Raw genomic sequence first — 13,953 nt, 5'->3', positions numbered from 1 at the left:
TCCGGCCTGGAAAAGGCCAGGCTTGAGGTGCAGTGGGCAGCTGGGCCCTGGTAGAGCCAGCTGGCATTGGCCTTCAAGCATGACCATAAACAGCACAGTTAAAGCTTTTCAGCTTCTTCTGCTACCCTTAAGATCTTATAGGTTAAATCTCCCCTCTTAGACAGCAGTTCAGGTGCTATAACGAATCTTCTATCTCTAGTCCTCTGATACCTACTAAGAACTTCTACTAGTTAAACACTCTCTCTTTAGTAACCACTCAGAATTCATATTCTTCACACACCAACCACTCCAGTTCATATCCTTGCTGCCTTCATTTTCTATGTCCTGTTGTAATATTCAACCCCACATGAAAAAGTGCTAAGCACTGTGAAAAGCTATAGCCTTTAGCTTTGTCCCTTTCTCTCAATTTACAATACTTTTTTTTTGAAGTAGGGGCAGAGTAATGGATAAACAAAACTGTACCAAAAACTGTACTTACAGGAGTATTAATAAATAAATTAGTATCTTTTGGCTACAGCTTTCAAGAGTGTTCAGTCACAGCTACTTTCTGTTTGCTTATGGTTTTCATGCCAGTCCCACTCCATCTTGTATGGGCACTGGTGTGTTTCAACTGCCGCTCCTTAAAAATTTACAGTAAAAAAAAAAAAAAAAAGACTAGTTATTATCACTAATAACAAACTTTGATTACATTGCTTTAAATCCTGAGCAATGACTCCATGTGTATAAGTAAACAGAGCAGAACTTACTAAAAAAAAATACATCTTTTGATGTGCCATTCCAAACATCACAGTTTATATAACACCTTCTAATGTACCAATGCACAAGAGTTAGGGGATTTGTCTCAGCTCTCCTTAAAGACAGGACCCAGTGCTAACAAGGTCAGGAGCAGCGAACAAATCCCACACCCTCCATAGCCATTCTGGGGGAGTAGGGAAGAACAYCAGATTGCAGGAGAAACTTGAACCAGTGCAAAATGGCAAAAACACAGCCAAGGTGCTGAGCACACTGTCAAAGGAGAGGGAGAAGAGACTCAAACAAGCAGCTCAAGYGCTGCAGAGCTCCCTTTTCCAGCAATCCAGTAACCAGAGTGCTATTCCCTGATGCTTTGCCCATGCAAGAGGCTAGATGCCACCCATCTGCATCACTGCCTGCATGTCACTAGGTGCCCTGCAACCCTTCCTGCCCACCCACATGTCACCAGCATGGGGCAGACCTGTGTCTGGCCTGAGAACGAGTCCCAGTGACACTGCTGAGCAGTAGGCGGCCACCAAAAGCTTCTGTGTGCAGCCTGTCCCTTGTAACCCCGCAGCGTGGCATCTCTGGTGCTCCAGCTTTTCAGTTCCATTTTCACAATGTTTTGACTGCTCTGGAGCCTTCCCCCTTGAACCTCAGGTTGAGAGCCTCATGTTCTAGACTTCTGCACCTTGAAGCCTGAGCCGAAACCTACCCAGACACGTAACACAGGCATGGAAAGGGAGCAGCCTCCATTCCCTGTTATTGCAGCAAAAACTCATCACAAAGCTAATCAGAGGAATAGAAGTGTTAATAGTAAAAAAAAAAACATTTCCCTGGGAACACAGCAATTTCTGCACAACTTTCAGTGACAAGTTTTTTCTAACACAGGTTGCTGYCTTCTGTCTTCTGAGAACAGCCAGGAGCTCCATAGTTTAACCCTAAGGGGCAAACCCCAAGCAGTAGCTTCAGACATGCTTTTCTCAGCACAAAACCGCCTCTAACAGCAGGGATACCTGTGTCTGGAGGCTGCAATGCAGGGCGTACAAACCAGAAACAAGCAGGAAGAAGTCAGAACTTGCRCAAGGCCAAGCAAAGTGAAGGTCACTAGCAAACAGCCTCTCTGACGACTCCCTGAAAACATGGGCTGAGCGTTAACCAAAGGCCCATCAGAGCAGGGACCACAGTACTCCCCCCTCTGCAGCTGCAAACTCCCCTGAAATCAAGTAAAGTAGGAGAAAAGCCTCAGTGAACACAAACACAAGAGTCAGATTCACAGGAGCAGCAGCCCCAATTTCTTGGCAGCCAAGCACAGAGCCTGTTATCACAAACTAATTTTGGTGACTTAGCTCTAGCCTTGAGAACGGCAGCAGGAGAATGTAAAGGAAAGGCGGAAAGTAATTAGCAGGCTAAGAGGGTACGAACACAAAAGAAAGATGCCAGGGAAAAAAAAGCTGAAAGCCTCTAAAGAATAAGAAACTTGTTATTTCCTCCTTCCCTCACGAAACACCTTAATACTATAAGTGTCATTGTAAGAATATGGATAGACAGAAAACTAATTAAAATACACCTTCCTACTCCAATGGGACAGAGACTGAAAAAGGAGTTTATTATCTTATTGATCACCTCTCTGCCGACACTCACAGGCACAAACCAGGGGGCGAGGATGAGACAGGACCTACATAATGAGCAGTTACCTGCCAGGCTTCCTCACGGGCCCTCAGCAAGAAAGGAGCAGAGCAACACAAGAGTATTTCTCCTGATTTCTATATGGCCTCTTGATTACGACTACATTTCTGCAATGATAGCTCCAAAGAGAATAAGCTAATGAGTGAAAGCAGTTTGGTTGTACGCCTACATATCATATTAAAAAAAAAAAATCACAATTCAAATAGCAAAAAGTTCCAAATCTGTTCTGTATGTCCCAGACAGCAGCCCACATCCTGAGTGCAAGCTTGCAGGCTCAGGGAGGGAAAGCACTGGAAGGTTGCTTTGCTGTTCATTGCTTTAAATCAACTTTCTAAGGCCTGCTTTAAGGACAAAGATGCCATGCTTTTCTATTGATACAGTCTTTAAAGCCTCTTAAATAAATACATACATCTCCGATTATCACAAATAGCATGGGTTATCAGAGGGAGACTCTATCTTCTATCATGCCATTTTGCCAAGAACTCAAAAACTATGATTGAACATGGCATTTCTCCTTCCAAATAGGAAGGCTTTTATTCTACTTAAAGAGAGTGGATTTTTTTTAGGTTCCTTTGCTATTACCACCATCACACTTCAATACAGATGGTGCTGAGCTCATTTCAGTCATAATAAGCTCAGCCCAGTGATGAAGGATGACACTAAGACATTAAGTYATTACAGAAAACTGAGGCTCTACAGAAAAACAATCCTGTTCTTGAATTTGACATTCTTGTTTGATGCTTCTCTCCGACTGGTATTCTTTGATTTTTCCTTAGATCAGAAATTGAATGCATTTGTCCAGTAAAGTGCTTCTGCCTGTGTCCACATTCTTTCAAAAACTGGACATTTCTCAATAAAGAAAAAAGGGACTGCACATAGAGTGTATCTATTAGTACTTTATACTAAGACATATTTACAGAAATAAAAAATCCTTAAGCTATCCACTTCTGCAGTCAAATTTCTACCATAGATCATCTAATTCCTCATTTCTTCCTGTTCCAAGGGAAAAAGGGAGGAAGAAATGCTCTGTCTCACACTGAAGCATACAAACATTTTCTGACTAGAGAGTTAATTGTCTGCCCATGGTCACGACTTGTGGGTATAAACCTAGAAGATTTAATGCACCGAACACTGTCATCAAGGTGGGCTAACTGTGGAAAATTTCTCACATCAACGAGCATTTTTCTTTCTAAAATAATTTATACAGACAGAAAAGCAGCTTCCATTTAAGTCAAAAGCAAAGCTCCCATTCATTTTAGAGAAGTCAGTTTTTCACCCACAGAAAACAATTTCATAGAATTTTACATGGAGATTTATGAAGCAGATATATCCAAAGGAACACTCTATGAAAAGAAAGCATAGGTCCTCTGTCTTCTTTATATCCTATGGGTGATCTATTTTTCAAATGCTGTTATTGTAGGAGATAAGCACTAGGTCTGGATTTATTCTCTCTGAGCAAACTATCCATTTTCTTATCATTCAAAGTTATGTTGTACCTTGTGAAAACAGATCAGTGACTTAGATTCAGCTGAGGTTTGGCTTCTTTAATTAAAGTGGGCATGTCCTAACTCAAACAGCTTCAGCAAATTTCACAAACATCTGTGTATATCACAGCTCCAGCTCCTTTGCTCTGCCTCTGATGACACTGACTGCCAACCTAGATAAAGCAGAGTCTCCACCTTTCACAGTTTTCATATAAAATCCTGCAGCCTCTTTCTACTCCTCAGCAAAGATTTAACAGCCAAGCACAGTAGTGACTTCTCATTTTGTAAGACTACATTAATTTTGAAGACTACACTGCAGAATCCTTAGAAGCATGCCATAAATAATATATATTAAAATAAAAGTACTCTTGTCAAATAACACAACATTTGGAAATGCATTATTAATAACAACTATTTATGCTCTATCATGCCACAAACGTAGACCAAGTTATGCAGACATTTTCTTCCTGAAATTTCTTGCAATAAGAGAGATATAAGTCATTGGACAATAATTCACGCAAGAGAGCACAGGGAAAATTGCAGTGGAAAGTAAGAGTTTCTGTAATCAGTGGGTTGCGAAGGAGGTGGTGAACCCTACTACAACCAGGAAAAAAAAAAAAGTTAATATCCCTATGTGTCTAGACAGGYGTTCCTCCAAGAGCAACCTTCCTTACAGCTGTGAGTCTGTGGGGTCTCTCCTCTGTGGTGCATGTGAATGCCGTCTGCTCCAAAGGAGACGGTTGCTGAGGAAAGCGGAACTATTCTGGCATAGCTTTCCTTATAAAATGGCATGTTACAAACACATTTTGTTTTTACATCCCGTTAAAACAACTAGAGAAACAAACACAACTGAATGCATTAATAAAACTGTTTTTTCCCCACTGCAGCGGCAATGGTCGCAGGATGTTGATTGCTCACCAATATAGATATCACTTAGMAGTTTCTTTGGATCTCTCTGGCTGTCTGCTCAGCCGTGCACACTTCACAGACTGCCTGAATCCATCTTTGGATTTGCCCTTTTGCAGTTAGGTATCACAGACATGATACAAGTAAAACTCCTAGAGAGATGCACACAGACCTGTTAAAGGTTACAATGGATAAAGATTTCTCAAGCCCCTGTGGCTTTTTCCTGCCTAGCCGGGCCAGGCTCAGTGCATTTTTGCCATTACCTACATTGGAAACTGTTTTTTAAGGCTGAGAAGAACATCACAGTCCAGYCTGCAAAGTCTCAGGTCAAAGCTGTTCCTGGAGTTTCGTTGAAGGGCCCATAAAAACTATGGCAAACAAGATCATTTAAGCATTTGAAATGTGAAAAACTCATTAAAAGCCCAAAAGATGCCACATCAATCTCTTTAGAGTAATTTAGGGAACCAGAAACCCCACAAAAATGAAATCATAAACAAGATGATCACTATATTAATTACTGATAATACAAAATAATTAAATCTTGTCATTGTGATGAATGTTGTAATATCCCAGTTTGAAAGCAACAGAAAGCAAAGACTTCTAAGAGTGCTAAGCAGTAAGGCTGGCTTACTTCTACACCGGCATTCTGGTTCCTAAGAAAATGTGAGGAAAAAAAAAAAGCAGGGAAAAAATGTGGAAAGCTGTAAGGTCAGGCTTAGACCTGTCCAGAAGATGGATATTTTTGATTTTTAATCTGCTCACACCATTAAGGAAACATTCTCAGCACTGTGGAACCACTGAATATTTCGATAGTCCCACAGAATTTCTATAAAGGATCCTCTTCATCTTGCTGCAAGCAGGCCAGAGCCATAGAGTCTGGAGCCACATTTCATCCTGGCCATCCCAAAGCCTCCTCTCCCCTCCCTGCCCATCCTTGCACTCAGTGCCTTGCCAAAGATTCACACTATAAGAGGGGGAATTTTTTTCTTGCACAAGTTTTCCTCAGCTTCCTCTTCACTTTGTGTTTTTAGTGGAGAAGAAGATGCTTCCAGRCATATTTCACCGCTACTTTGAGTCCAGCTTATTTGTCCAAGGAGGTGCCTCAGAGGATCTTGTATTCATGATTCCTCTGATGCCAAGTCCCACAGGCCCTAATCTTTTGATCTTCCTATAATGTATCTCTAAAACCAAGGAATATTTGCTTTTGCTTCAGGATTACATTCAACTGCTCTCCTACTCTCTCTACACCCAGGACAGATCTGTAGGCCGAACCACGCAGGCCGAACCACGTGGGCGGAGGCCGCGCAGCCATTGCCAGAGCGGAACCGAGAGCGAAGTTCTTGTGCCAGTGCGACCCTGCACGAGCCCATGAGCCCCACACCCAAGCCCTACCCAGAACAAAACCCTTTACAAAGCCCAGCCCACGTTAGAGCCACACTTGTCAAGGGGAGCATTTACACCAGCCCCACGAAATGACTCGCCCGAGGTTACGCAGCCCGGCAGGCAACTCCCCCCCGGCTCGGCTGCCGACTCGCAGCTCTGCTCTGCTTTCCAGCCGCTTAACAATATTCTTCCTCCCACCCCTGTGTAAGACATGAGCCAATTTTACTTTTATGAGGCTAAATTACCTCTATTCATCTCCTGTCACGGTAAATGAGTTACTAGCGAATTCTCTCATTTCTCAGAATTTTATTCACAAAGTCTTGTCTTTATAATTCCATTTACCTGTATGTGAAGAAATACATGCTGTTTATACAAGCATGAATAAATCAGGTATGATTTCCTTCACATTAAGCTGCTGTTGCTTTTACTGCAGGGGAAGAAAGGAGCATAAGCAGTAAAATAATAATAATAATAATTTCTAAAATGCAGAGATTATGGCTAATATTCCTTAAACAAAAGTATTTTCAGTTTCAGGAGGTAGATTTGGAGAGGTGTCACCATGCAGTAATAGCAACTGCACGCTTCTCTCAACATATAGGAGCAGAGTCAGGATGCCTTCTCCACCTGCCCCTTTTTTCCTCCTTGGGAAGCAAGGATAATAATTAAATAATTTGAAAGGTGCAAACAATTACTCCAAGGGATATCAGGAGGCATTTTATGTTCATCCTTCATTTGTTTTTAACACTTTCTAATGCACCTGAGATGCATTTCAGACATGCCTGCTGAGCAACCCAGGACCATCCACTGTGACACAGGGAGGCATTTAAGCAAACAAGGTCTGACAAYGCTCCTGAAAAGCGGACTGAAATTTTAGGTATGATCCATTTCTATACAGTCGTTTAGTCCCTCTATGTTAGTTTATCCCTCTCCCAGGGCTTTCTAACCCATTAGGCTGATTTCGGCCAAACCTCTCTCCAAGGATGAAGCACTGAAGTACTGCTAACAATTACATGCCTGGAAGTCCTAAATGAAAAAATAGAAGTCTTAGAAAAAGGAGAGCCCATTTGCAGTAGGTACAAACTTTGATTCTATCAGACCATGTTTTTTTTATGCAGCCAAATGCGGCAGGTTGGCTATCACTGCCAAACACTCTGCAGCAGGAAAGCTGTGAAGTGAATGAAAATGAAGTAAAGCAGATCCAGACACATAAACTACATTAGTTGGGGCATGTCAGAACAAAAATTACCTGGCATGTTCAGATCATCCACAGGCCTAAACTGGCCTACTGCATTTGCAGAGGGAACAGCGGGGAGCATGAAGCTACTCTTCTTTTAGCAAAAATAGGGTCCAAAGAGCCCCATACCATCTCCACATGTCAGCAGGAGGCCAGCACGTGCCCAGCAGCCTTGGGGGGTAGCACGGGGGCACATGGCAGAGGCCAGGGCTTCCCGATGCTTCTCAGTGTCCCTCAGCCCATCCTATTCTGTCCATCTCGGGAACGCCCAAAACTTGCTGGGTGCTGTTGGGAGCAGCAGCTTCTTCCTGTAGGAGCTTACAGTTTAGGAAAATAAAAACAAAAGCTCAGCTACTAAACAAGCCAAGTACATATACCTGTATGAATTCTGTTTTCCTGCCTTGTGGCCTTTTCTGAAGTTGAATTTTCTTCCAGAGAAACTGTCACAAGTGGCCTTGTCAGTGTTTCTCTAGCCAAAAGTCTACAAAATGCTGGCAAAAACCAGATAGAGGAGATAAACCTTTAGCAACTGCTTCTCCCTCACTCAACAGAAATAAGGAAGGCCTTTGGGGGTGTTAGAGTGTTATTTTAAGGCATGGAGGAGAGAAAAAGAAGGCTGTTTTAGTAAAAAACATAAGTCCCATACTGTGCAATGGATCAAAGTAACAGTGATGCCAATTGGAAAGCCTGTGTTGGACTGAAAAGCAAGAGTGGTCCAGAGCTTTCCAAACCCATCATATGCAGGAGCCCCATGCGGGACACAGGGGACAGTGCCGACCTGCTCAGCCAGCTGGGCTGTCAAGTGGCTTCCATCCCACCATGCGAGAGAGCAGCAAAGGTGTCGAGCCGCCAGGCGAGGGAAAGCAGGGGAAAGAGGGCAGAACAACAGAGGGAACAGATTCATCGGAATAATTTAATTTAGAATATAAAAATTAATCCAGCAAAATAGAGGAACAGATGCAAAGGGAGTTGAAACTCCTTCTTGGATCGTATCCCCTTGCATTTACTACACTCACAATTTGAATATGATCTTATTTATTCAGAATATTGGAACTATATTAATTAAGCAATAAAATACATCAGACAGCTTATTGTAAGGATTATTTACATAATGTGGGTTTGAAAAAGGGAGGAGGACAAATTAGTGTTTTCATTTCAAGAGGTAACTAAATGCTAGAGGAAAAATTCCTGTCTTTTTATATCATGATGGATTCCTTTTGCTGTTGGAGCATTAACAGAGACAGTTCTACAAAGAACTTTTCTCATTAAGAAATGCACTTATGTGAACAAACTTTTGGCTATTTCAAAGTTGCTGTTATCTCCCATGAACATTTAAGAAAGCCAAGGGAAAGGGACAAAAAAAAAAAAAGAGAGACAAAATCTTTTTAAAACTCTGACACCATTAAGCAGCCTAGGTCATTCTTCTGCTTTCACCACAAGCTGATTATTACAACTGTGACTGATAGAAATCCACATGAGCCTTGCAGGGAGAACACCAAAAAGCATATTTGCTTTAATAGATTAATAATTCCACCTCCAATACTGCAAGTTCTTTCCTGTGCCACCTGTCTAATGTGTGAGCTTGGGCAGCTGATGACAGCTGATAAGGACTTTCGTTTGCCCTCCATTACCTGAGATTGCTTATTATTAAAAGCAAGGTTGAGAAGGTGCTTAATCAACAGATGCTCACCAGAGTGTTTGGGGCAATAAGCAGCATGAGAGTCCTTTTCCCTGTGCAGGCAAAAGCTCTCTTACTTTATGATCCTTGGGTTATCTTCAAGGTTGAGGGAGGCAGATCAGCCCAGCAGAGACAAGTATGAGCCCTGCTCACCTTTAAAACTGGTTTCAGTTTTGAGAAACATCTTTGCTCCCTGGAGAAGCACCCAACAAGCACAGGTCAAGACATCACTCTGTGCATTTATTATTGAGACAGCTGTATCTGTGCTCCAGGTGCCTAAGCTACTTCTTAATCATTTTTGTTCAAAGAGGAAATTACTACTGCCACCTGAGCTTAACCTGCCTAATACCCTGAGTTGGCAGTTGCCTGCTGAGCTCTGAGGGTTCAGGAGATCTGACTGCTGCCCCAGCAAGGGCACGTGAGGGAAGAAATTGGATTCATAACCTCTCTCCTGCACATGAGAATACTGTTCACTATAAACACCAGCAAAATAATAGAGGTCTCAGGATTTTTTCAACTTCTCTAACTAATTTCACAGAACTTTAGGGCTGGGCAAAAAGTAAAAGAATATATCTGCCATAAAAAATGTTTGCTTATTTGAAAACACTCCCCTTTTCCAAACATAAAAATTTACCCTTATTTTGGGATTGAAAATATTAAAATATTTCTCCCCAACACCATCACTCCTGCCAGCCTTCTTTAGCTTTCTCTCAAGTGCTTCAGGACAGACGCTTGCTTTTTCGTGTGTGTACATGTGAGTACCTTGCATAAGGAAGATGCAGTCATGCTGGGAACCCTATAGAGGTAGTCTGGGAATATATATGTGTTCATGCGTGTGAGTGTGTGTTTATATATACCCATAAAATATGTATATACATATCTATATTCTATAGATAAAAAACACAATACATATTTTCATGTTTATGTGTATGCAGACATGTGTGTGTACATAATGCTAATTGAAAGACAAGATTTCTTCCTTGCTGTGGACAAACTTTCTCCATTGCACAGTCTAGACATATCTTTACTCTGGGAAGAGAAAACTATTTTATTGATCTGCCTTCAGAGACTAATTGAAGTAAAAAGGTTTCAAAGGGTTGGTAAGAAAAAAATAGAAAAAAAGATTCAGCCATGAGGCCATTACTGACAATACACCAAGATGCTGCAATTATTCTGTCTAGCTTTTGATACATCAGCTCATAAAGATCTTCCTCCCTTTTACACAACAGTTTCAGAAATGAATAGGGAAGTTTCTATCAGAGCAGGGGATTACCTGTGAGGCCCAAATCTAAAGCGCTATTTTAAATTGTGTCATTAGACAATAAGGAATTTGAATTATTCAATCTGTCTAACCTAACCTCATTACAGTGTCCGCTAGGAATAATTATTTCAAAATACCTCTTGCTCTTCAGAACCTAAGGGCACAATTTCTGAGTCATCCTGAACTTGGCTTAAATCACTTCCCTAAATTCTGAGGAGCTGGTCTGGCTCCCRGCACAAATTGAACCCACATTGCACTAATGTTATCTGCGGCAAAGAAACACGAGTTACTGCTGCATTCATCCATCTGCCCGACCCCAGCGAACACCATCACGTCGCAGCCCGTGGCCCTGTCGTTTGCATTCCTTTCCATCCCACGGGAAATCACATCTTTCAAGCTAGGGCAACACCATTGCCACAGGATGGTTACAAGGCAAACATGCCAAAAATCATGTGCTTTCCTAGTTTACCCTGATTACCCTAGTGTAACACCTTCCTGTACAAATGGAAGTGTCATTACATGCAATTTACACTTTTCTGTAAGTTTTGGAGAAATATCCTCCTCACTACTGTCAAACCTTTGGCAGACAAAGCTTTTCAAAAACAATACTTCATTTGCAGAAAATGGTGTATTGCATATATTTCTTTTAACATCTTGTCCATTTTGTGGAGATCAGAGTGAACTTAGTAGAAAACGTGAAGTCAGATAAATAAACAACATACAGTTCTGGCGATAACCTTAGCCTAACTGCAGGAGATAATTAAACTGCTGTTAAAAGGGGAAGTATAGGCTCAGTAATATTTCCAATTATTTCCACAAACACAAAGTACAGACCCAATGAAAATGTGTATTGTGCCTTCTCTTCATCAGGACTTGCCCAATATAATTTTAAATAGCATGCCTTAGTTGGTTCAAAGCAGAGCTTTGTCCTTTCAGTGATGTTTAATGCCTTCATGAGAAGATCTAGAGAACTGCCATCAAAAAGGAGTTGAGCTAGAAGGTGCCCACCTCTCTCTTTCACATTCAAAAGCATGGTCAGCTGAGAAAAGGGCTTAATTTTTTTTTTAAGTARAATAAGTGATCATGCTCCAAACAACTACTGAAGACTGACTGAATTCAGTCATAAGGTGAGAGTTGACTAGAAGAGGGAATTTTTTTCTCCATTCTTCCAAATCATGGTGAACTTCACTGGAGTTAAGTCTACCAAGTTCTAGTACCGTGTAAATTCTCCCACAGCCACAAAACTCTTCAAGTTTCCAGAATACCACATCTTCAGGAATGTACTTATGTACTTTCGCATTGTTCAGATCTAAAATCATGACTCATACAAAATAGGTGTATACGTCAGTCCTGTTTCCTGTAAAGCTCCTTAGTCTTGTGGAGACCATTCAGAACAGAAAATCTCTCCTGGGACTATCGGGCTGAAATAATTTCATCTGCACAGATAAACAGATTGTGATGCATTTCCTAATTAGCTGAAAGAGCACAGCAAGACAAGATTAAGTAAGCAAGTGGACATAAAAACAACATATAACTTCTCATTTGAGTGAAGTGTTGAGGTACTAAAGAAAATGAAGGAGGAAAAAGACATTCATAAAAGTCACATATGGCCTGTGAGCGTGGACTCTGTTTCGTAAAGAGGCACAAACCATGATATTTTATGCCCCTGGCATTCCAGGAAGCACCATTCAGTAGTTAAGTTTGTTATCTCAAAATTACAGTGATTTTCACCCTACATCATGAGTTATACAAGTCCAAACCACATCACCAGTTTGCAAGACTATAAAACTGGTAACACTGATAAGCACAGAACTTTTCTGTTTGAGCTTTAACAAAAGCAGTCTAGAAACTCCAGTCTGCCATTTGACAGCCCAGCTCTCATTGCAAACACAGCAGGCAAAGATTAGATGGCTGTTAATAGGGAAAGAGGCAGGGCTCCCTTTCAAAGGTGAACTCACTTTTAAGGAAGCTGTTTTTAGAGCCTYGTTCAGGAAGCCTTTTATTGATATCCTGGACATTCCTTGAGTAACTCCTCTTTCCACAAATTTTCCTCAAAGAACAAAGAAAAGGGTTCAGGGATGTGGTTAGATACATGAATATCCTTACATCATGTTAGCAATAGCCTCATCCCTTCATTTCACTTAAAGGGYAACGTAAAAGACTGCACTATATTTTTTTTTTCAAAGAGAGACATAGCTGTGGTTTTGTTTTAGGTTTTGGGAGTTGGTGGGTTTTGTTTTTGCAACACCATAAAATTGAACGCTATAAAATTCCAACCTCTTCCAGTAGCTCTTTAAACAATTTGCAGGGAGAAAATGCAAACTCACACATCTTAGGGCACAGTCACTCCCTCCCTTCAAATTTAGATACTATAGATCTCTCCTTCCTCCCCCAGGTTGGATCTGTTACAGCCTCAGTGTCATAGACAACTGTTTACACCTCTTTATGCTGAGGCATTGGTTGCTGTTAGAACAAGCAGTAATTTGTAGCCTTTAATAAATCAAAGATTCATGATTGTCCTCTTAAAGGCAACTTTTGTTTGTGCATGCATACACCCTGTGCATAACTAATGATTTAATACGCTTTAAATTTACTGACTGAGCTTAAGACAAACAATACGACGCAGTCTAAAAAATACCAAAATACACCAGGCACACAGAAGTTATTTCTGCCCTGTTGTGAAACAAAACAAAAAATATGTACATTTAATTAGAAGCAATCGTGTGTGAAATGTTTTATAGCCGTGGCTGGTACAGTTTGCAAGGGTGAGCTCTGACAGTGCTGTACTGCCACCCTCTGTCTCCTTCCAAGCTTTCCTAAACACGAGCAATTAATATAAGGACAATCCTAACTTCTCTTCACTCTGAAAACCTGCAAAGGTTGCGGGGAACATCATACACGCAGCTCATGAGTTACCAGAGGATAAAAGAGAGCTTGTTTTGCTTCCTAAACAAATTAAGCCTTGCCGAAGCTCAACTCCATCACATGGGATTATTCATGGGACCATCTGGGAAGCCCCCGAGGTAAGAGGTCTTGGCTCAGAGGAGGACACTCAGTGAAGCAGGCTTGTGCATACCTGCAGCTGTGCTTACCGTGCTGAGAAAGGAAGAAAACCTGAGGTTGACCCCATGTTCATGTGGGTCTGACTACTGCTCTGGTTATTTTGTTTTCATTTTTAAGGTCCAAATAGGCCACTACTTGCAAGGTCTGTCAGGGCACAGCAGCCCAGCATCTTTCTTCCCCGACTGATGGACCTGGGGAACTTTTTCTGAAGTAGAAATCTAAGCTTATTTTGTCTACAGAATCCTTTTCCAGACAGGCTTTTTTCACTTAATGCAACAATGAGAACTAGAAATCAACACAGACCTAAAACCATAAAGTCAGAAGAGCAATATCTTATCAATCAATTGGAAAGAAGTGTTTGGTAAACTAATTTCAGCCTTACCAGCCAGTATGTACCTGGCTCTACCTCTTAAATCCAATACCAAATAACTGTTCTGGTGCCACATTTAGAGAAGTTCCATCAAGAAATGAAGAGTTAGGACGGAGAGACTAGCCTAATAAAATGTGAGCAATAGTTATGCCA

This window comes from Nothoprocta perdicaria, unplaced genomic scaffold (assembly GCF_003342845.1).
Source record: "Nothoprocta perdicaria isolate Ctin4 unplaced genomic scaffold, notPer1 scaffold_356, whole genome shotgun sequence".
NCBI lineage: Eukaryota > Metazoa > Chordata > Aves > Tinamiformes > Tinamidae > Nothoprocta > Nothoprocta perdicaria.
This window is presented reverse-complemented; position numbering follows the sequence as displayed.